General features: G+C 45.7%; 1 long non-coding RNA gene across 1 annotated transcript; it reads left to right on the forward strand.

Annotated features, from left to right (window-relative positions):
- The first annotated feature begins 238 nt into the window (after positions 1 to 238).
- On the forward strand, positions 239 to 22,128 carry LOC142771335 (uncharacterized). The gene is made up of 3 exons (XR_012885870.1): positions 239 to 343; positions 688 to 785; positions 22,007 to 22,128. It is a non-coding gene; the product is annotated as an uncharacterized LOC142771335 (long non-coding RNA).
- The last annotated feature ends 1,054 nt before the right edge of the window (positions 22,129 to 23,182 follow it).

Below are 23,182 nucleotides of genomic sequence, written 5' to 3' on the forward strand. Positions count from 1 at the left end.
ACTAGAAAGAGGGAGGTAACAGAATTGGGAACACAAGGCGAATTCTTCTCGCGAGAGCAGCGTTTATGTCTGCAGCAATTTATGCTGCGTTGCTCCGAAAATACTGAAACTCTATGTGCCCATAACACGATGTGATAGCAAGGCTCCCATTGGGGGAGGATATTACTTTTGGTTTATTTAGACTAATTCAGGTTTTTTTCTTTCTGTGTTTGTTTGCAGGCACCCGAAGCTAACTGCACGATTCTTGACTTCACCTTCACCGAGATGTGGTCACCATGAAAAGAAATCGAACTCAGGCGTTTGAACTTGAAACCACACTGCAGCTTCTGAGCTATGATCACAGGTAACATTTATTACTTGTTTAATGAGCTTTTACTATCGCAATAAAATAATTTGGATCAATGGTAAAAGCTAATTTGTTAATAGCAGAGAGCAACCAACGGTGATCTATAGCAAATAGAGCCGAAAAATTTGAAGTTGATAATTGGTAAGTTTGTCCCAGGACCTCTTTTTACTGCGAAACGGCTTCTTGGTGAAGTTCCTAAATTAGTTATTGCTTCACTGTAAGTGTTCTCTTCAGTTCAAACATATAATCGATTGGATGCCCGCGTTTTTTCGCTAGTATAAACACAATTGTGTTTTAGCTTATGGAAATATAGTCAAAAGTAAGCCCATTTTCCTTGTTAGGCTTGCCAAGAGGATATAACCACCTGGAATGAGTGCTTCAGCTTTTTAGCTAAGTCACTTCTACGAAGTATTGGCACCCCTTTCTTCAGGCTTTCCGTGTGAGTATTGTATGATCCTGTTATTCTTACTTCCATTAACTAGCGCAGGGTAGCCACTCAGACTGAGAAGTGGCTGGAGAAAGAGAGAAAGGGGGAAATATCGATCAAAAGGGAAACGCAAAAAAGTGGACCTGGTAGAAGTAACTGGCTTGCTACCCTGCACAGGGGTTGAGAAATGGAGGTTGTAAATAGGACAGAGTGAACTGGCTGACCCGCTCCTTCTCCTTCCGCGTATTGCTTCCCTCCTTCGAAGATCTCTTCATTTTTTCCCTCATGCTATGCTTCATTCATTGTTTTCTTTATTCCTTCCTTTATTACTTTATTTCTTCCTTTGTGACTATTGCGGCACTGACGAAATCATCGAACATATTGCGCCAGTGCCTCAGTACAACAGTCAGAGACAGTTCATGTCTGCAGTGTTTTTACGCCTCGACGACCAGCCGCTTCCCGAAAAATTAATTTTGGAATGCCGGAATGATGAAACTTCACGCCGAAAAGCGACGATGGTTCTCCTGAAGTTTCTGTGATCGACACGCCTCGTTGAACAATTGTGACATTCTAGTGTGTGTGTGTGTGTGTGTGTGTGTGTGTGTGTGTGTGTGTGTGTGTGTGTGTGTGTGTGTGTGTGTGTGTGTGAGTGTGTGTGTGTGTGTGTGTGTGTGTGTGTGTGTGTGTGTGTTTCCTCTTCCCTCCCACTTCTTCTCTCATCCCATTTCTCTTACTTTTCTGTCTCCCATTTCCTCTTCCTCAGTGCAAAGTAGCAAGCCAGATACTTGCTTCCTGGTTAACCTCCCTGCCTTTCATATCATATCTCTCTTCATCTTTTATTCCTTCCTTCCTTCTTTCGTTTCTTCTTTTATTCCTTTATTTTTTGCTTCCTTTATTACTGCATTCCTTCCTTTCATACCTCCTGCTTTCATTCTTTTCTTTATGGCTTCATATTTCTTTCATTATTCAATTCCTTCTGTTATTATTTGCTTGCTTCCGCCCTTCCTTTATTTATTCTTTATTTATTCTTTATTTCTTCTTTCATTCTGTCCTTCAGTACCTTCAATCTATAACAAAACCGAAAACGTGACAGCAGCTGTAATATCTGCTACAACGATGAAGTGCTTGTTAGCAGGAGGCTGAAAACTTGAAAATCATACGAAAGGCAAAAAATCTGTTGAAAACGATTCGCAGCATGTTTTATTTATTCTTTTGAAAAGGTGCCAAAAGTCTTGGCCATTGAGAGTTAAAAATTAAAGGAATACAACAGCAAAGAGGCGCATTTCATAGGTTGCGCGACAGCATAAACCGAAGTTGTAAATGCCAGAAGGAGAGGGCAAGAATTTCCTTGTTCTTAGTGAGTTTGAAGCGAGGAACAGCGCATTGCTGTGTTTAAACGAGATCACAGATTTGTTAGCACCGATTTCTATCTGTACTGTTACAACGAACATTGAGTATGACGCAACTTCATTATAACGAGTATCGGCTATCCTTCATGGACGTCAGCTCAAAAAAAGGCCAGTGTTCGCGGCGCGCCGGTGCTGTCTCTTGCATTTATCTCCGCGGGCGCTGTTTCGGGAGCAAAATCACAAAGCACACAGTAGATTGTTTTCGGCTGACACATAAACCACAAAAAAAAAAGCTACGCAAGCCGTCAAGATGTGGGCACAAAAAAAAGTATTCGTGGAAGATGCATCGAGCTACAGCACGGCAATATGGACAGTCTCTGTACGAGATATTCCAGATGGCATGGGGTAAGAAGGCTGTAGATATTGGTCAGGACGATGGAAGTCACGTGTAGTATTAGGCCGTCATCTTTTATAGAGATTGTGTTCCATCACCCGTGAACACGTCAAACAGCTCTTATTTCTGTGTCTACTTGTATCAGTTGGATGAGCTTGCGCAAGCAACCATCGTGACCACTTCCATATAGCACTTCCAGGTATATTTCCCTTGAGGTCTAACGTCTACTTGCGAGGGTGCAACATGCTTGCTTCTACCAATTATTCTATATACTGACGCTTCAACTAAAGTGGATGGGTCTGCAGGGTCGGTGATCTTTCCTGCAACAGCGACAACGGTGAAGTTTCGTTTATCCCACCAGACATCATCGACAGCTGTGGAACTTGCTGCTCTACGTAGCGCAATTCAAATCATTAAACACCAAGAAGCCAAGAAATGGAGCGTGTTCACGGACTCTAAGGCAGCACTACAGTGTTTGATATTCGCCTTACGCCGGGGACCTCATGAACAACTACTGCTGGAAATTAGAGAGCTACTTCACCACCTCTTCGACGAAGGACACAGAATCACGTTTCAGTGGCTTCCAAGTCACTGCGGCATATTGGGCAACGAACATGCCGATGCAGCTGCCCGATCAGCACACGAAGATGGTGAAGAAAAATCTATACCATTTTCAAGGACTGATGCTGCAATGACCATCCGAAAAATCGCTAATGCAGAATTAAAATCCCTGTGGAATACCGATTGCTTACGGCACATGCGACTGCGTAGACTGGACACGTCTCGTCGACTCCGGCCTCCGTCTGGACTCTCTCGACTCGAGACAACGGTGCTTTGCCGACTATGGCTTGGTGTCGCCTTCACCAAAGCTTTCGCCCTCCGAATTGGAATGGAAGACAGTACTGCTTGCGGTCATTGCGGCAGCGATGAAACTATAGAGCACGTTCTCTGTCACTGCCCTTGTTACAGCGTGCAAAGACGGCAACTAGCTGCTGCGTTAGCTCGCCTTGACGACAGACCTTTGTCTGAACAATCAGTGCTGGAAAGACGACATGATTTCTGTGCTCACAGAAAATCAGTGAAGGCCTTACTAAACTTTTTGCGTGGAAGCGGCCTATTGTATAGACTGTAGCACCCCAGCTCCCCCACCTTTTTTTTTTCGCGCGCGTCTATTTCCCTCTTCGCTTTCTTTCCAATCTCTCTTCCCCATTCCCCCTTCCCCTAGTGCAGGGTAGCAAACCGGATGCTCCGTTTTCTGGTTAACCTCCCTGCCTTTCTCTCATTTTATTCTCTCTCTCTCTCGGACTAGTGTAAAGCACACGGTAAGATACATTGCGTATAGGATGAATTGAACTTTCTGCATAGTCATTGTGTCTTGAGTTAACTGCGTTGAGTGGAGGATGACTCACCCTGAAACGCATTTTTGTGTTCGAGCGAGATCACTGATTTGTTAGTCCCGATTTCTATCTCTACTGAGACAAAGAATATCAGGAACGACTCGACTTCGTTATAACGAGGATTGGTTGCACTGCGTGGACGTCAACAATGTTCTGCGGCTCGGTCAACGTGCCACGTTCCAAAACCTACTTCAAAATTAATTCCATTTGCTCTAATTGAATGCAACCAGAAACAATTAGCCTGCTCACCTTGAGCGTAGAATTTCGTTTTTTTATAGGACAATCAAGCAGGACTGACTGCAGGAAATTATATATCTTATTACGCGATAATTATCATAAATATTGAATCTCACCCAAAACAACAAATTGCTTTACTTATTATCTTGTAGTGTAGTGTGAGAGCCTTGGAATATTGTTGTGTGAATTTAAACAAATTTACAAACTGTCTGGCGTAATTGGCCACTGAAAGCAATAGGAGACAGTCACGTCTAAATTAGGCTGTTTTTCTGATCAGCCTGTCGATCGATAGCTGCGCTTCAATGCCGTGTGATGCAGCCTAATCCTCCACTGATTTTAACAGCTTCGTCATTTCACCCAAGAGTGTGCCTCCATTTGACTGCCACATTGGTGATCAATAGAAGTGACATCGCAGCGTAATCACAAGAGATAAGGAGTAGAGCGGCCGCGATACCAGAACGCCAATGAAATACGTGTGTTTAGAAAAAATGTTGACAATTTAGACTAGCTTATGTGTTTTACTACGGGTAAGCAGCAAGCTGTCCGTAAACACACTCGCACTATATGTGCGTTTGGAAAAAGTTTCTAAATACCCAGGGTACTTGGTACTCTACTGTGTTAGAGCCTTAAGCCATCCCGTGGGCCTCACACATCATGAGGCTGTGTCGACAAATGTAACGCCGTGAACGAGTTCACACCATACAGATTCTGGGTACTGCTGTCTGCTGAGAAAAAGTTGTTGACGATTTAGAGTACTTGGTATTCTACTATGGGAGAGCAAAACGCTGTTCCGTGGAAATACAAGTTGCTGGGCTACTCTATTCACGTTCATGTAATCGGTTGCGCTCCCCTTCAACGCTTCCTTAGTTAATTCTTTGCGCGCAATAGCCACAACTGCGGCTTCTAGTTGAATGGCTCACATAAGCTGAAAGTTATTCGAGGTGACCACAGTTTATGGCACGCCCATTCATTTTTTTTTCGTAATGAGGTTTGACTCGTTATCACGGAGTTTTATTTGATTCAACTTTCTATGTCAGCGTCTAATTTCTTTGTTCCTTTTTTGCAATAAATATTAGTTACTATACTAGAACGCACGTTCTTTCTTGGGCCACCTGTGTAACCTTACCGACCATGGTACGTCACTGGTTGTGCGTCCAGCACTGCCCAGCAGGAGACAGCAACTTGGTTCACTCGTCACGGTGCGCGCATTATGGGTTACTATTTGCATGGCCATGGCGAAGCCGTAGAAACTTCAGACCGGCAAAGTGTTCTCGTAGTTATCAGAACCAAATGAACGTTTATTGAAAAGTGTGTAGCTCGTATTTATAGGCAGTCGAGTAGCAGGCATATAACGAGAAACACGTTCCAGCAGCGATAGTCTGATGGGGGCTGCAGGCAGTCAAGATGAGACGAAAGCGTGTGCGTGCAGAAACACCCACACCCTTGCACACGCACTAATACAAACACACACAAACACACACACAGATACGCACACGCACAAACACAGAGTACGCGTGACGATGCAAGATTTACTAGTCTTGAAAGGGCCCATACGATGAGGAGGGCACTGACACGAACCATTTCAGTAGTCGTTTTCTGCGTCAAACGAAAGGTCAAGCTCTTAAGAACCTAGGCACTGGTAAGCGTGAGTGCGCCTTGTAGAGTCAATGACATCATGTTTTGAAAGCTAGTTTCGGTTCATACACTTATTATTACCCTGACATCACAGCGTGATATGAGCTTCGCCACTCACTCACTCACACTCGCGCAATTTATTGTGACATTTCCACGATCATTTCGCTTGGCGGCTCTGTTTGTGAGGCACAAGCGGTGGAGACTGAAGTCACTTGACGTACAACTTGACGCACCGGTCCATTTTCTCACCAGAATTGATATTTTAGCGTGATTGTGGCGCTTTGGGCTAGTTGGTATGACATGACGATAGTTATAGCCTGAGAACAGAACGACGACAAAGGCACTCGTCTCCTTCTTGTCCCTTTGTCGTCGTGTTCTTCTCGTGTTATACCTATCGTTTAGCTTGATGTCACGACAGTGTCAATTTCAGTACATGCGCCATGCGAAAATTTAGTCCAATGGCAATTAACCTATCTTGTCAGAATTTCGCAGGTGGCTTCAAACTTGGTCTGAGCTGTCTACGGACGCAGGAGTTTTTTGACAGAAATAAAGTCAGCTTCGAAAATTGGTGTCGCTACCTCTGTGACAAACATGCTGTACTACAACCTTCTCGTTGGTCTATAGCGATTATCGTGTTCAACTTCTGACCCGTCTGCTGGTCGCGCTATAGTGTATGGGAAATGGCAGATGCCTATGTACTGTGCGATATTGGTGACCATTGAAAAACGCAGGGTAGCAAACCGGCTGCCTACAGGCTTGTTAACCTCCCTACCATTCTTTTCCCCCTCTTTTCCTTCCTTCCTTCCTTCCTTCCTTCCTTCCTTCCTTGAAGAACACCAAACCACCTATTTCCCCAAAGGCCACTACTGCGGTATGGGACATAACCACGTCGGGGTCCGGACGCGAATAAAACCACAGATAATATTATTACATCTCATTTCACTGCTGTTAGACTCGATGTGACAATTTTTTCCATCCATTTCCATTTTAACGGCAGAAAGTTTGAGTGCAAGATGGTCCGAAATAAAAGTCCACAAAGGTCCGATTTCTTGTTAGGTGGCACCTAGACTCGCGGACGCAACAGCTTTTCTAGCTTCCAACTTGTCTCTCGAAAGATGGCGAGAGAAAAATTGAGCTCCAGTATGTCAGAGCTGGATCGATATCCCTACGGCAACGGCAAGAGATACAAAAATGACCCTTGGGACGACATTTCTCTCTCTCTCTCTCTCTCTCTCTATATATATATATATATATATATATATATATATATATATATATATATATATATATATATATATATATATATATATAAAGCACTCTCAAATTATGACAGGTAAATTGCCACTATCCCTCAAGAGGAAGGTATATAACAGCTGTATCTTGCCGGTACTTAGCTACGGAGCAGAAACCTGGAGACTTACAAAGAGGGTTCAGCTTAAATTGAGGACGACGCAGCGAGCAATGGAAAGAAAAATGGTAGGTGTAACCTTAAGAGACAAGAAGAGAGCAGAGTGTATTAAGGGACAAACGGGGGTTAAGGATATCATAGTTGAAATAAAGAAGAGGAAATGGACATGGGCCGGGCATGTAGCGCGTAGACAGGATAACCGCTGGTCATTAAGGGTAACTAACTGGATTCCCAGAGAAGGGAAGCGGGTTAAGGGGAGACAGAAGGTTAGGTGGGCAGACGAGATTAAGAAGTTCGCGGGTATAAATTGGCAGCATTAAGCACAGGACCGGGTTAACTGGCGGAACATGGGAGAGGCCTTTGTCCTGCAGTGGACGTAGTCAGGCTTATGATGATATATATATATATATATATATATATATATATATATATATATATATATATATATATATATATATATATTGTAATGAATTAATGAATCTGAGTAACGGACGCTCTGCTGGCAACGAAGAAGACGATGATGATCGGTGGCTGCAGTAGTAGCTCGCGCACGCCGCTCGCCATTAGCCAGATCTGCCTGATAAAGGACATTTTGCCAAGCTACGTCTGAACCTTTCTCGACGTACAACACCTCTTTTTTAAGTGGTGGAGGAGCCGGGGTTCCCATCAACCTGGAACTTCGCAATCGGACGCTACCCTCACCGTTCACCATGACTGCTCCTGGCCCTTCTGAAGCTGCCTCACCAACGACAGTCTACTGTACTGGCGCGCCTCGGCAACGCGACCCACCAATTTTTCGCGGCAACGATGAACAAGACGTCGAGGACTGGCTCGTCGAGTACGAAATCGTAAGCGCTTCCAACAAGTGGAACGCCTGCGACCAGCTCACAAACGTGCGCTTTTACCTCGCTGATGTGGCCAGCCTCTGGTTCAAGAACCACCAAGGCGAAATTACCAACTGGTCCGCCTTCAAGACCACCATCTCCGCGGTCTTCGGCCGTCCCGCCGTGCGCCGGCTTCGCGCGGAACAGCGTCTCCGTAGTCGAGTCCAGCGCAGGGACGAGACCTTTACGAGTTACATTGAAGATGTCTTGTCCCTTTGCAAGTGCGTCGATGAATCTCTAACCGAACGCGACAAAATCAAGCACATCATCAAAGGAGTTGACGACGACACCTTCCAGATGCTCGTCGCTAGGAATCCACAGACCGTCACCGATGTTGTCCACCTCTGTCAGGAGTACGACGAGTTGCGTAAGCAGCGTGTCTCGACGCGCAGGGCCGCAGAAGATACGGCTGAAGTTTCCGCCCTCGTACACGACGTCGCTGCTGATCACACCGTCTTACTCCCCCAAATCAAACAATTCATTCGTGAGGAAGTTGCGCGTCAGCTTTCTCTTGTGGCCGAAGCATCCGCGCCAGTGACCTCGTTAGACCCACGTCTACGCCAGGTCATTGAGACACAGGTCACGCAAGCACTGCCTCCATCGCCACCTGTCCCTACGCCGCTGACCTACGCTGCCGTCGTTGCTAGACCCCCAGCCCCACCTGTCTCTGGCGCATACCGGGGCACCGGGTCCTCCTACCCTACGACGCTGCCTACATACACGGCACCCCATCCCGTTTCGCCCCCTGCACCTTCTGTCGTTAACCCATGGCGCACCTTGGATAATCGACCCATCTGTTTCGCATGCGGTTTCGTGGGACATATAGCACGCTACTGTCGCCATCGCAACTTCCAGCCTCCAGACCATGGGAATTCTGCAAATTACCAGGCTGCCCAGAATCCCCAGCGACCATCTTCTCCTATCACCGACTCATTGTCCCCACGACGCCCCGTCGATTCTCGCCGGTCATTACCACCCCGTCGCCGATCTGTCTCCCCGATGCTTCGGCGCACGAGCCCCGCTCGAGAGGAAAACTGACAGCCGCAGTTCCGGAGGCAAGAACTGCGTCGTCGTCGAACTTTCTAAGACCTCCTCTTTGTCCGTCCAACGAAATTGATGTGCTAGTAGAAGGTGTTGCTGTACGTGCACTTGTCGACACAGGCGCCGTCGTTTCTGTAATTAGTGAAAAACTGTGTCGCGATTTGAGAAAAGTTACAACGCCGCTTACGAATCTTGCTCGGCGTACAGCCACCTCCCATTTCATCGCGCCGACAGCTCAGTGCACCGCACGCGTTCTTATTCAAGATGTTTGGTACGCCGTCAACTTTGTTGTTCTCCCACGTTCATCTTACGACGTAATACTAGGATGGGATTTCCTTTCTACCCATCAGGCCCTCGTCGACTGCGCTCGTGCTGAACTCACGTTGACGAATCCGTGCCTTGATATCGACCACCACAGTCCCTCGAAAGTGTTTGCCGCAGCTGACGTCCGCATCGCGCCGTTGTCCGCCGTCCTAGTGCCTGTGTTTTCCCCTGCTGCCACTAACTCGACGCTCCTGTTCCAACCAACTATAGCTAGTGTGCAACACCGAACCATCGTCCTCCCGTTTGCCGTCATCAACTTTTCCAATGGTTCGGCGGTACTTTATGCGTGCAACGTTTCTGCTTGCCCGTACATCCTGCTACGCGGTGAGTGTCTGGGAAGCCTCGAGACCTTAAATTGTATTTTCGAAGACCCGATCTATCCAGACAAGCCATTTCTACCGACTTGTGCCATTACACCCGCAACTGACGCTAATGAACCTATGGATGTATTCCGCAAGTCCATCGATTGTAACCTCACGCCTGGGCAGCAGAAACAGCTGATCAAGCTCCTACAGCGTTTTCGAGCCTCGTTTGACCACAATCAGCCTTCCTTAGGTCGAGCGTCATCTGTTGTACACCGTATAGATACCGGTCAAGAGACGCCATTACGGCAGCGTCCATATCGTGTGTCAACTACCGAACGCCGTGCCATCAATGAACAGGTTGACGACATGCTGACACGTGGCATAATCGAACCGTCAAGCAGTCCCTGGGCCTCTCCAGTTGTGTTGGTGAAGAAGAAGGATGGATCCATCAGGTTTTGCGTGGACTACCGGCGTCTCAACCGAATCACGCGCAAGGATGTCTATCCGCTGCCACGCATTGACGATGCCTTGGACCGCCTACAGGGAGCCGAATTTTTCTCTTTAGATCTCCGCTCTGGATACTGGCAGGTACTCATGGCAGAGGCCGATCGTGAAAAAACTGCTTTCATCACGCCCGACGGGCTTTACGAATTCACAGTGATGCCCTTCGGCCTCTGCAACGCGCCAGCTACTTTCGAGCGGATGATGGACTCTATCCTTCGAGGCCTCAAATGGAACGTTTGCCTTTGTTAATTAGAAGATGTTGTCGTCTTTTCAACTGATTTTGCAACCCATTTAACCCGCCTCGAGAAAGTCCTCGCGTGTATTTCTGCCGCGGGGCTGCAACTGAATCTGAATAAGTGCAATTTCGCCGCTCGAAAGCTTACGATCCTTGGCCACGTGGTTTCAAAAGACGGCATTCTTCCTGATCCTGCCAAACTTACAGCCGTTTCAGCGTTTCCCAAACCGACCACCATGAAAGAGCTCCGAAGCTTCATAGGCCTTTGCTCTTACTTCCGGCGCTTCGTCCGCAATTTTGCGACGATCATCGCTCCTTTGACCAAGCTCCTCGCCGGCTCCAGAGACCTTTCAGCCTGGTCTACCACCTGTGACGGCTCTTTCAATGAACTGCGCCGCCTCCTCACGTCGCCGCCTATTCTGCGACACTACGATCCATCGGCACCCACAGAGATCCACACCGACGCTAGTGGTGTCGGGCTAGACGCTATTCTTGCACAGAAGAAAGACGGCTTCCAAGAGTACGTGGTTGCCTACGCAAGCCGAACTCTTAGCAAAGCCGAAAGCAACTATTCTGTCACTGAAAAGGAATGCCTCGCCATTATTTGGGCGATAGAAAAATTTCGACCTTACGTGTACGGGCGCCCTTTTGACGTCGTGACTGACCACCACGCCCTCTGCTGGTTGTCGTCATTGAAGGATCCAAGCGGTCGCCTCGCCCGATGGGCATTACGCCTCCAAGAATATAATATTCGCGTGGTCTATCGCTCCGGCCGGAAACATTCGGACGCAGACGCCCTATCCCGTTCGCCTCTACCCCCTGACCCGGACTGCTGCGAAAGTATAACCTGTGATGCCACTGCCGTCACCATCGCCGACATGCCATCTGAGCAACGCAAGGACCCTTGGGTTGCTTCGATTCTAGACATCCTGGCTGGGCGGACGGCTTCCCCCCCTTCTCGCACGTTGCGTCGGCAAGTGGAGCACTTCGCCACTCGCGACGACGTGCTGTACCGACGCAACTACGCACCCGGTGGACGTCAGTGGCTACTCGTGATTCCACGTCATCTGCGATCCGAAATTTGTTCCACGTTTCATGACGACCCCCAATGTGGCCACGCAGGTTTCCTGAAGACTTATTCTCGCATACGTCTCCGATATTACTGGCGTGGCATGTACCGTTTTATACGACAATACGTTCGGGCCTGCTCGACGTGCCAGAGACGAAAAACTCCCCCTTGTCACGCCAGTGGTACCTTGCTACCCTTACCATGCCCATCCCGACCATTCGACCGCGTCGGCATCGATATCTATGGTCCCCTTCCCAACACTGCTGACGGTAACCGCTGGATCATAGTTGCCGTCGACCATCTCACGCGGTATGCCGAAACTTCATCCCTTCCCTCGTCTACAGCAAAAGACGTTGCGACTTTCGTTCTTCACAACATCGTATTACGTCATGGAGCACCTCGAGAGTTATTAAGTGATCGCGGTCGCGTATTCTTGTCAGACGTCATCGCAGCATTGCTGCGTGAGTGCCACGTCGTTCACCGCACTACAAGCGCCTATCATCCCCAGACCAATGGAATGACAGAGCGCTTCAACCGCACCCTTGGCGACATGCTGTCTATGTATATCTCGTCAGACCACTCCAATTGGGACCGAGTGCTCCCGTTTATCACGTTCGCTTATAATACCGCCATTCAAAGCACTACTGGGTTCTCTCCTTTTTTCCTCCTTTACGGACGCGAACCTTCTTGCACTATGGACACAATTCTTTCGTACAAACCTGCCTCCTCAGAGTCCACGACTTTGTCTCAAGCCGCTACATACGCTGAGGAATGCCGCCAACTGGCAAGAGCATTCACAACCCAAGACCAAGGACGCCAAAAGCACCACCATGACGCATCAAATAACACCACTTCCTACGATGCAGGTTCACTCGTCTGGCTGCATGTTCCCTCTGCTACACCTGGCCTTTCTACCAAGTTGGTCCCCAAGTATCACGGCCCATATCGTGTGCTCCAAAAAACGTCACCGGTGAATTACCTCATCGAGCCACTGGAACCATCTTCTGACCAACGTCGTCGTGGCCAGGAAATTGTCCACGTCTCGAGACTTAAGCCCTGCTACGACCCTCCCGTGTTTACTTGTCCATAGGTCGCCAGGATGGCTCCTTATTTCGCGGGGAGTAATTGTAATGAATTAATGAATCTGAGTAACGGACGCTCTGCTGGCAACGAAGAAGACGATGATGATCGGTGGCTGCAGTAGTAGCTCGCGCACGCCGCTCGCCATTAGCCAGACCTGCCTGATAAAGGACATTTTGCCAAGCTACGTCTGAACCCTTCTCGACGTACAACACCTCTATTTTAATATATATATATATATAAATTTATGTATATATATATATATATATATATATATATATATATATATATATATATATATATATAAAGCTCATATTTGTCGAAATGGTCTTCTCATCAGTACCTGATTATGTGCAGCAACTGATACTTGATTAAAAATAATTATTGTGGAATCATAAGACGCATTATTGCAGGCACACACCTCGGAATGAAACACGATCAGTGTTATGCTGCTGTGATTTTTTGAAAATGATCTACCAACTTTTCCTTTACAATGACACTTCAAAGCTTTGTGTCCATATGCTTTGACATTTTGATGAATTCAGAGTGAGCAAGAGTCAACTCTTGGAAATGTATTCTCGAGAAGAGGCTCGACACATGTCTTCCCAAGGACCGGCGTCAGTGCATTTAATTTATACGCCACGTAAGGCAATTGCGCGTCCTGAAATTTCACTGTACAAACAAATATGTTATCGTTGACAAGGCAGCAGCATCTGATGTGGTTCGGCCTAATTGTATCGCAATTAGTAAGCTGACGATCCGAAAAATGGCTCATTCATTTGCAGCGGACGGATAGTACCCACTTTGTGTCACGGAACTGGACATTATTTTTATGTGGGATGTAATTTGTGTATACGAATTCAAATGATTACTTCATTGTGTTTTTTTCCGAACATTTATGACACACTGCAGATGAAATGACCATTTTATTTTCCGTTGAACGTCCGCACTCGCTAAACCAAATATAGTACGCAGAGCTTACTGATCATAAAAAATCTTTCTCCTAATGGGTCCAGCTGACACCTTTACGAATTGTGGCATGTTACGGTCTCAAGTTTAAAAGAAGAGCCCAGTAATAATACTTTTAGGCATGCTCAGAAAACATTGTTTTTCGAAAAGTGCTGTCAAGAACATGCGAGACATATAATATAGCGTAGCCTTAAATTTACCAAATATTAGAAGGCAGTTAAATATCAGTCTTTCTTTGCACGCAAATGAATCTGTGTACTAAAAATAGTTATTCTGCCACAAGCCCAGGTTTCACGTCACTAAGCACGCCGTGCTGAGGAGTTACCAGGACCAACAGGGAGAATGACCTGTCCTTGCGTGTCCACACCATCACGCTGACTCAGAGCCGTGTGTTTGAAGAACAAAAAAAAAGACAAAGTGTTCATGGTCACGAGGCGCACGTGACTCATTTTCTTCCGCGTTCTATCACTCGCTACTCAGCTTCCAGCGCTTTCATCAAGACGAGAGAAAAGAGAAAGCAGATTCATCGTGCAACGAAACTTTGCAACTCGGCTCGTGCTGGGCGGATTCTAAAAGTCCGGTGGTCAATTCGTGAGGCAATAAGCTCTTTCAGTGAATCTGTTCTATGGCTACGTAGAGAAACGTTGCAGGACTCCTTTAGGACGAACATAAGCTGAGCCCCTTCTCAAAGTGAGTGCTCATCACTCGGAGAACGTAAACTTGTCCGTGCTTCTTGTTTTTCAGGACAAACACCTTAGACGCATCTTTAAACAAGAAAAATGACCGTCGGTGGCAGCGTCGGTATGAATGATATAAAAGTGACGTGGTCTAATGTCATGCTTGAAGACGCCATCAGGAGACATCATCAGGACGTCACAATCACTGTGGGACCATGATCACTAGTCATAAAAATGTTGGCCTTATAGCTATGACGTACTCATAAAGCCACAGTGTATGGCATCACATGCCACGTGTCATATGACGACGTCGTCACTCAAAATCATCGCGCTGTCAAAATGCGAACTAATCTCTCAGGCAATGTGAAACCAGATAAGCTGGAGACGTCTTGCAATGTCTCTCATTCCGCAGTAACTGCACTGATGCCACTTAAACAGCCAAGTTGCAGCGTCAACATGTAGGGACGCGAACATTGCGAGGTCATGTTAGTGTTACGAGATGACCACTTGCTGCTTTGCTCGTTATTAGCGCACTCCAACAACCTCCCAGCAACGTCGATATCGCTCTGAAGTACGCGTTGATCCCCGCGTGGTTATAAGACACAATCTAAGCCGCCACGTTGCAGTCATGTTGTGCTTCTCTTGCGTCACGTGCAAGCTCTCAGTTGCAAAACAAGCCGAGATGCATAAAGCGTTTTAGGGACGGTAGAAAAGGATGAATGCATCATTTGAGAAAACAAAAGTGGCTTTCATCTCCAAGTGGCCTCACTCCAAATAATAGGGAACCCGGTATTTTTGTTTGTTTGTTTGTTTGTTTGTTTGTTTGTTTGGTGCTTGCCTTAGGGCCGCTCGGCTGAAACAGTATGTAACAAAAGGGTGCGCCGAATATCTTATCTCGTGCGTTGCGTGCTTGCACTCAGAAAGCAGAATACTCTCCATGCATTCCAGCTTCCACTGTTCACCTCTGCCAAAACAACAGGATTTGGCCACCGACTTATTTGATGACGTCATATCACCACGATCGAACGTGCTCACAATATTAAAAAAACTCGCTGCCCGATTACATTATGACATACTCTGCCATGTTGTGCGAGCTGGCGGCATTTACATACTGACACAAGCAATGAGCGGCAGCAAAGGCCTCTGACGAATGACGAGCTGTGACCAAGTCGTCATTGGGTGTCTTCATAAGGTAAGAAGATCGCAGGGGAAGGTTATCCCCGTGGGCATGTGTAAAACATACTAGAGATACCACCGCATCCTCTTTGGCATGCATCTTTTTAATGTGGCTGAACGAAGCCCATTTCTGTACTCACTCTTGTTGTAAGTCATCTTTAAAACAGCACAACAGATGAGGAAGAAGAGGAAAGAAAACAGCGGGAGAGGTGCTGACTCCTCGTGGGAACTATTCTTATTAGGTTAACACGGAGGTGTACAATACAAGCTCAAAAGCCTAGTATTTGTAATTTAAGTTTAATATATTTCGTACTATTGCCATTTATTTCTTTATTTTTTTACACCTACCATAGCTTAAATAACATTTAAAATTCGAACGTCGCATTCATGGCCAGTCTCGCAGATTGGGCACATGCCCTTTATAGAAGGAAAACAAACAAGATACTCACTCACAACTAAGAAATTTACTTGAAAAAACACAGTTTTTATACAAGATGTCACGTGCACAGTTCTGTCGAAAAGCATAAGGTTTCAAAGTAGAATACATGTTTTAAAGGTGAATTCTAACCGACTTGCCTTAAACCTTCTTTTCATGCGTAAACTTTGGGCGTGCATTTGCATTTGTGTTTGAAGTGTATGCGCTACAGAGATCATGTGAACCTTCTCGGAACATCTGTGCATGGGGTGTTTGTGCAAGAAAGTTCTCTGTGTGTGCCTTGCCATCGCTGTACTTGTGTAACAGTCCTCGGCGACATAGAGTTTCCTAATGTTAACAAGAAGAGATTGTGGTGCTGCAATCGTTCAGTGACAATGGGAATGAGTACATGGATTTGCCTAGTATTCGTGCTTGTCGGTCTCGAACGCATTTGTAGCTTCGTTTATTGAAGTGTTTCGGTTTTGTTTCGAATAAAAGAGCCAACTGTTTTGAACTTCCAGAGCCGATTCTAATTGGTTAGCCAAATAGATTAAAGTGGTGACGCTTAACTGATAAACTAATATTGATTGTTGTTTTATGACAAAAGAGCTTCAAGCCATGCGAAGCCAAACGGAACGTAAAGTACGAAAAATATGCAAATTCATGTACTACCCATCATTCTCATGCTCCCTGAAGGGCCATGCGTTGCAGCTCCCATTGACACTAGCGCCACAGTTGTCTGTAATGTTTTTATAGAAAAATATATGGTCGGTCCACAGTGTTTAACGACGATCTTCAGTTCAATGCACTCATAAGGTTACAAGCTTTTGAGAGAGCTGCTTTTCGGTTAATGACCGAACTGAGGATTCCTTCAGAATATGGAATAAATATTTGCAGAACTCGGAATCTACGCCTGCGTACTTATTCATACTTCACCGGGTGGCTACTCATCATTTGTTTGCGTATCTATAATTACGCGTTCGGCATCGCACACTGTTTTATTTGAGGCAATATAGTTTCATTTTTGTTTTTATTATCGATTGAGCAGCGAAAGCGCCACCCTAGGCTATCTATGTTTTTACACACATTTATGAAAATGAGAGCATTGCGCTCTCGTATAATTATTTATCAACTGATCAGATTATATATATAAATAGTATGAAGAAAGGCAGGAAAGTAAACCGGAAAGCAATTATCTGGTTGCTACCCTGAATTGAGTAAGGGGAATGGCAGACAGGAATGTAAGAAAACGGGAATGAGAGAAAGATGGCGGGACGGACGCGAAAACACAAAAACACACTAAAACGTCACAAACGCTCGACGAGGTGGGTCGATCGCAGAAACTTCAGGAGGGCCTTCGTCGCTTTTCGGCGGGAAAGTCAATCTTTCTGGCATCTCAAAATTATTTTTTTGGAAAGCAGCTAATCATCGAGGTGTGTAAACACTGCTGACAGGGACTGCCCCTGACAATTGTACTGAGGGCACTGACACAAAATAATATTCGATGGTTTCGTCAGCCCCGAATTGGTCACACGCATCACTCTCTGCCCATTCGATGCTGCAAGCAAAGGCGTTCGTATAAGACACTCCAAGCCACATGCAGCAGAGAATGGTTTTCTCAGATGTAGATAAACCAGATGGAATGGTAGGTCTTAGGTGGGAATCCGGACGATGAAGACGGGTGTGGAAAAATCCGGGCGTGTTCCACAGAGACCTGGCGACATTGTGCGCGAGCCTAATAGTCAAACGTTTATTAGATAGAGAAAAGACTTTATTGTAGAAAAGACTTTATTAAAATGTTTATTAAAATATATTTATCCGTCTAGGCCAACATAGGCTGGCCACAAAATAAAAAGTTTGATTGCTCATTTTTGTTCGTAAAAGCTGAAACGATTGTAGTAAATGTAGTCTTCATAGTGATCATCACAAGCAGCCTAACTACGCTCACTAAAGGGCAAAGGCCTCTCCCAAGTTCCGCCAATCAGCCCGGTCCTGTGCTTGCTGCTGACACTTTATACCCGCAAACTTCTTAATCTAATCAGCCCACCTAATTTTCTGTGTCCCTGTTGCACCTTTATCTTCTCTTCGAACGCAGTCATTTATCTTTATTGACCTGCGGTTAATCCTCCTTATGCGCAACGTGTGCAGCCCACGTCGCTCGTTACGTGAGGACATGCCGAGACTGTCAGTGACGCAAGACATTGCCGACAAGGCCAGCAGGCTTTCTTCAGCTGATTGGATCATCTCGCCGACCGTTCCAACAAATCGGGATGGACCTACTGGAGCCGTTTCCGACGTCAAATTCGGCAAACACATGGATCGTCGTAGCTACTGACTACCTCACCCGCTACGCTGAAACACTGCCCTACCCAAAGGTAGCGCTGAAGAGGTAGCCAAGTTCTTTGTTGAGTATATTGTCCTTTGTCATGGTGCCCCAGAGGTTGTCATCACCGATAGAGGTATGCCCTTTACTGCTGATTTGACTCAAGCGATCTTGAGACATAGCTAAACAAGACAATCGCCGACATGCTGGCCACGTGCTTCGACGTCGAATACAAGGCGTGGGATGCTATCCTTCCACACGTAACCTTTGCATACAACACCCCCGTACAAGAAAGGACGAAGATGACGCCGTACAAGTTGGTCTACGGAAGGAACCCGACAACGACGCTCGACGCCATGCTGCCAAACATCGCTGATGAAGAACACCTCGACGTCACCGTCTACCTTCAGCGCGCAGAAGGAGCTCGTCAAATCACTCACCTGCGCATCAAGAATCAGCAGGCGGCCGACAGCCGCCGTTACAATCTTCGACGAATCTTCGTGGAGTACCATCCCGGTGACCGTGTTTGGGTATGGACGCGATACGCCGACGTTGACTCAGTGAAAAACTTCTACGATGGTTATTCGGACCGTACAAAGTAGTTCGACGTCTTGGACCACTGGACTACGAGGTTGTTCCCGATGGCATTAAGATCTTCCTACGACGCTGGGCTTGACCTGAAGTCGTCGACGTAGTGCGCCTCAAACCATTTCATCCGTAAACCAGAGGACTATATTTTGTTGTTTTTGTGGTGCTTTCTTGCTTGTATAAATTGTTTATTGTTTTTATTATTGTACCATCGTCTTTTGGTAAATCATGGGGACGATGCCTTTTTTAGAGGGGACAATGCCCATTCCTTTCCTCAAGTTTTGTTATCACCCCGTTACACCCCGTTCAGCGCAAACTGCGCCTAAGGTGTTCGAGAAGCTTCAAGGCCTTATTGGATCGTTTTGTTGAGATTACGCCTACATCGTGAACAGTACATATTATTGTGGAACTTACGTCACCGCTAGCGATAATGCAAGAACAGTCAATGGCAATTGTATAAATGCCGACGCGCTTCACCACCTGTCAGTTCATTGACGACCGACTCTCTGCCCGCCGCTATCAGTGCCGGCTTCTCGCTCTAATCTTACTTCTCATTTTTTGGCCACAAGTTCAGCCCAAATAATTAGTTTAATCTTTGACCTACTGTCTGCTCCCTTCGTCATTGTCACGACCCCGTGGCAGTATTGATTTGATTGATATGTGGGGTTTAACATTCCAAAATCACCATATGATTATCTCTGTAGAATTCCTCTGCTACCTCAATAACCCTAACAATATTGGTTATGACAGCGCCTTCCTTGTCCCTTAGCGCATAGATTCACTTTTTGCCTACGCACAAGTTTGCCTTCGCTGCTTTAGGCTTCTGCCTCTTTTTGCAGACTGCTCGATTCTATCTATCTTTTACCTTCTGGTGTCGGCTACCGTACACGTATTCCTTAACTCTTAAAGCTCCACCAGCCTAATTTTGTCGTTTGCATTTGCTCCTTTCATGCTTTGTCGTCTCTTAATTAAGGAATGTGCAATGCAAACGCCTCTATCAGCTCTCTGGTGGTCTGATCTGGGTATTTTGAACATTTAGGTCTGACCACCAGAGAGCTGATAGAGGCGTTTCACATTAGGAGACGTGGGAAGAGATGCGTAAGCGCACCCTTCATTACGTTGACAGAAAAATAATTTTTATATCTCATCAGCACTCTTGGGGTCTGATCTGAGGTACGTGTTTCATACCCCCATTTGTGTTTATTTGAATTTTTCTTTTGAATTTTTTTGATGTTTTATCTGCCAGGTCATGGGACACAGAAGTCATATACATGTGCCTACCTTTCTTTTGAATATCTCTAGTTGCAAGTGGCGCTCTTGGTCTGTGCAATTTTCTGATTTAGTGTCCATGTCTGTGTCTGCACCCGTATTTAGCTGAAAGATGAACGAATACCAACTAGTCCAATTATCTGTGCTACTGCGGAGAAGGTTTCGTCTTAAGTGTACTGGACCGACTGTTTCTAAAAGGCACGCGAAGGCTTCGCGAGGAAGTGTCAGTAATTAGCTCAAGTTGTCAGAGAGAAGTTGGCTTAAGTGACATTCAGTAAACGTTTGCAGGTAAAAACCACTCGCGCAGGAGCAATATCTTGTCAATGCTGCCAGCCTAAAACCATCTGTAGCTGCCACATCACCACCACAACTACTACCGCAATATATATGATATTGCCATTTTGCGAGCTTCGACTCAGGTTAGTAAGAGATTGCTTTAGGATGCATGAACAAAAAAGATAGAACTGAGTAAGCATTATACAGATTTTCAAACTTCTCCATGAGGAAACATACGCGGCAATATAGAGGCAAAAAGTTAGAGGCACAGTAACGGAGCTAAAAGGTAAAGCAAATCATGACAACAAAAATATCAGATTCCACCCATGGCTTGCGTGAGGCGTTCGGATAAGTCACGTGGAAGATGGAACGATTCGACGACCAATACACTCCATGATAGATTTCGCGCGTATACGAAAAAGAAAGTGAATTTATGTTGAAATAATAGCACTGAGGACCATAAAGTGCGCCTGTATGCCCTGAATGCAAAAAGTTTGATGTAAATGGACTCTTCAGCAACGCCACTCTCGTTTTTTTTCCTTGAAGTGCGCTTTCAGACAGAATTTTCAATGAAATGGTAACTTCGATAGATGAAGAAAAAGCTTCTTTTCAGGGAAGACCGGATAAATATAAAAGGGCCTTTATCACCGGCACTTTTTTAGAAAGTGAGCATCGAGTCTTTATCAGAGATGATCGAAGGCCATCACCGACCTGTCCGAGCCCCGTAATGGCCCTTTCTTTATTACTTCTTCGTTTACTCACTTTTTCTTTACCATGTTTAAAAGGTTTTCGTACGATTCGGCGTTGTCATTCGTCATTCACCTGAAAATGCTGAACACCATGCTAACTGTGGAGAAATATTTGAACTATTGAAAAACAAAAAGACATTTTTAACTCTCTTTCATAGATATCGTTCTCCAAATGAAAGTGGCACAGAAACCTCGTATAGTCTGAGGTTCAATCTCCGGTAGGGTAGTAATGATGGTTGTAGAAAACCTTATTTTCGTTCTTTTTTTGTGAGGTTCCAAAGAGGGGGGGGGGGGGGTGGAGTTCTCAGCCTAGGGATCCACTTGCTGTTGCGGTCACGCCAGCCTTTTCAATCAATTTCCGGCAGTCGTCCAAGGTGGGCTGAAAAGGGTGGCTTCGTACTCCGTCAAAATTTTTTTCTAATAATTGAGCTGCTAGTGCGCCTCTTTTGTTCACGTAACTTCCCTGGCGGAAATCACGTGCATCAGCTCTTGTTCTACTCTCGCATAAAACACGTTCGTGTTAAAATATGACAAAAAAAGTGGCACGCTCTTCGGAGGAAGCGGTGGAAGTGGAATGACTAGGTTTCGCCCACTCAGTGCCTTCACAACTGAGCATGCACGCTCTAGAGGAGTATAGAGAGCTGTAAGACGTCACAAATAAAAAGACAATGTGATGGCGCACATATATTGAAAGATTACCATCTTGAAGCACGTGAACTAAAAAGAGGGAGGCAACAGAATTGGGAACACTGGGCAAATTCTTCTGATGAGAGTAGCGTTTATGCGTGCAGCAGTTTATGCTGAGTTGCTCAGAAAATTCTGAAACTCCATGTGCCCATAACACGATGTGATACCAAGGCTCCCATTGGGGGAGGATATGACTAGATTTTTTTAGATTAATTCAGTTTTTTTTCTGTCTTTGCTTGCAGGCACCTGAAGCTAAGTGCACGATTCTTCACCTTCACCGAGATGTGGTTCGCCCTGAAAAGAAATCCAACTCAGGCGTTTGAACTTAGAACCACACTGCAGCTCCTGAGCTATGATCACAGGTAACATTTATTACTTGTTTAATGAGCTTTTACTATCACACTAAGATAATTTGGATCAATAATAAAAGCTAATTTGTTAATAGCAAAGTGCAACCAACGGTAATCTATAGCAAATAGAGCCGGAAAAGTCGAGTTTGATAATTGGTAAGTTTGTTCCAGGACCTCTTTTTACTGCGAAACGGCTTCTTGGTGAAGTTCCTAAATTAGTTATTCCTTCACTGTAAGTGTCCTCATCATTTAAAACATATAATTGATTCGATGCCCACGTTTTTTCACTAGTATGAACACAATCGTGCTTTAGCTTATGAAAATATAGTCGGAAGTAAGCCCAGTTTGCTTCTTAGGCTTGCCAAGACGATATAACCACCCGGCATGAGTGCTTCAGCGTTTTAGCTAAGTCACTACTATGAAGTATTGGCACCCCTTTCTTCAGGCTTTTCGTGTGAGTATCGTATAATCTTGTTCTTCTTACTTCCGTTAACTAGCACAGGTTAGCCAGTCGGACTGAGAAGTGGCTGGAGAAAGTGAGAGAGGGGGAAATATTGATCAAAAGGGAAATGCAAGAAAGTTGACCTGGTAGAAGTAACTGGTTCGCTACCCTGCATGGGGGTCGAGAAATGGAGGTTGTAAATAGGACAGAGTGAATTGGCTGACTCGCTCCTTCTCTTTCCGCGTATTGCTTCCTTCCTTCGAAGATCTCTTCATTTTTTCCCTCATGCTATGCTTCATTCATTGTTTCCTTTATTCTTTCCTTTATTATTTTATTCCTTCCTTCGTGACTATTGCGGTGCTGACGAAATCATCGAACATATTGTGCCAGTGCCCTCAGTACAACAGTCAGAGACAGTTCATGTCTGCAGTGTTTGCACACCTCGACGACCAGGCGCTTCCCAAAAAATTAATTTTGGAATGCCGGAATGATGAAACTGCACGCCAAAAAGCGACGAAGGCTCTCCTGAAGTTTCTGTGATGGACACGCCTCATTGAACAATTGTGACATTCTAGTGTGTGTGTGTGTGTGTGTGTGTGTTTTTCCTCTTCCCTCCCACTTCTTCT

Source organism: Rhipicephalus microplus, chromosome 9 (assembly GCF_043290135.1).
Source record: "Rhipicephalus microplus isolate Deutch F79 chromosome 9, USDA_Rmic, whole genome shotgun sequence".
NCBI lineage: Eukaryota > Metazoa > Arthropoda > Arachnida > Ixodida > Ixodidae > Rhipicephalus > Rhipicephalus microplus.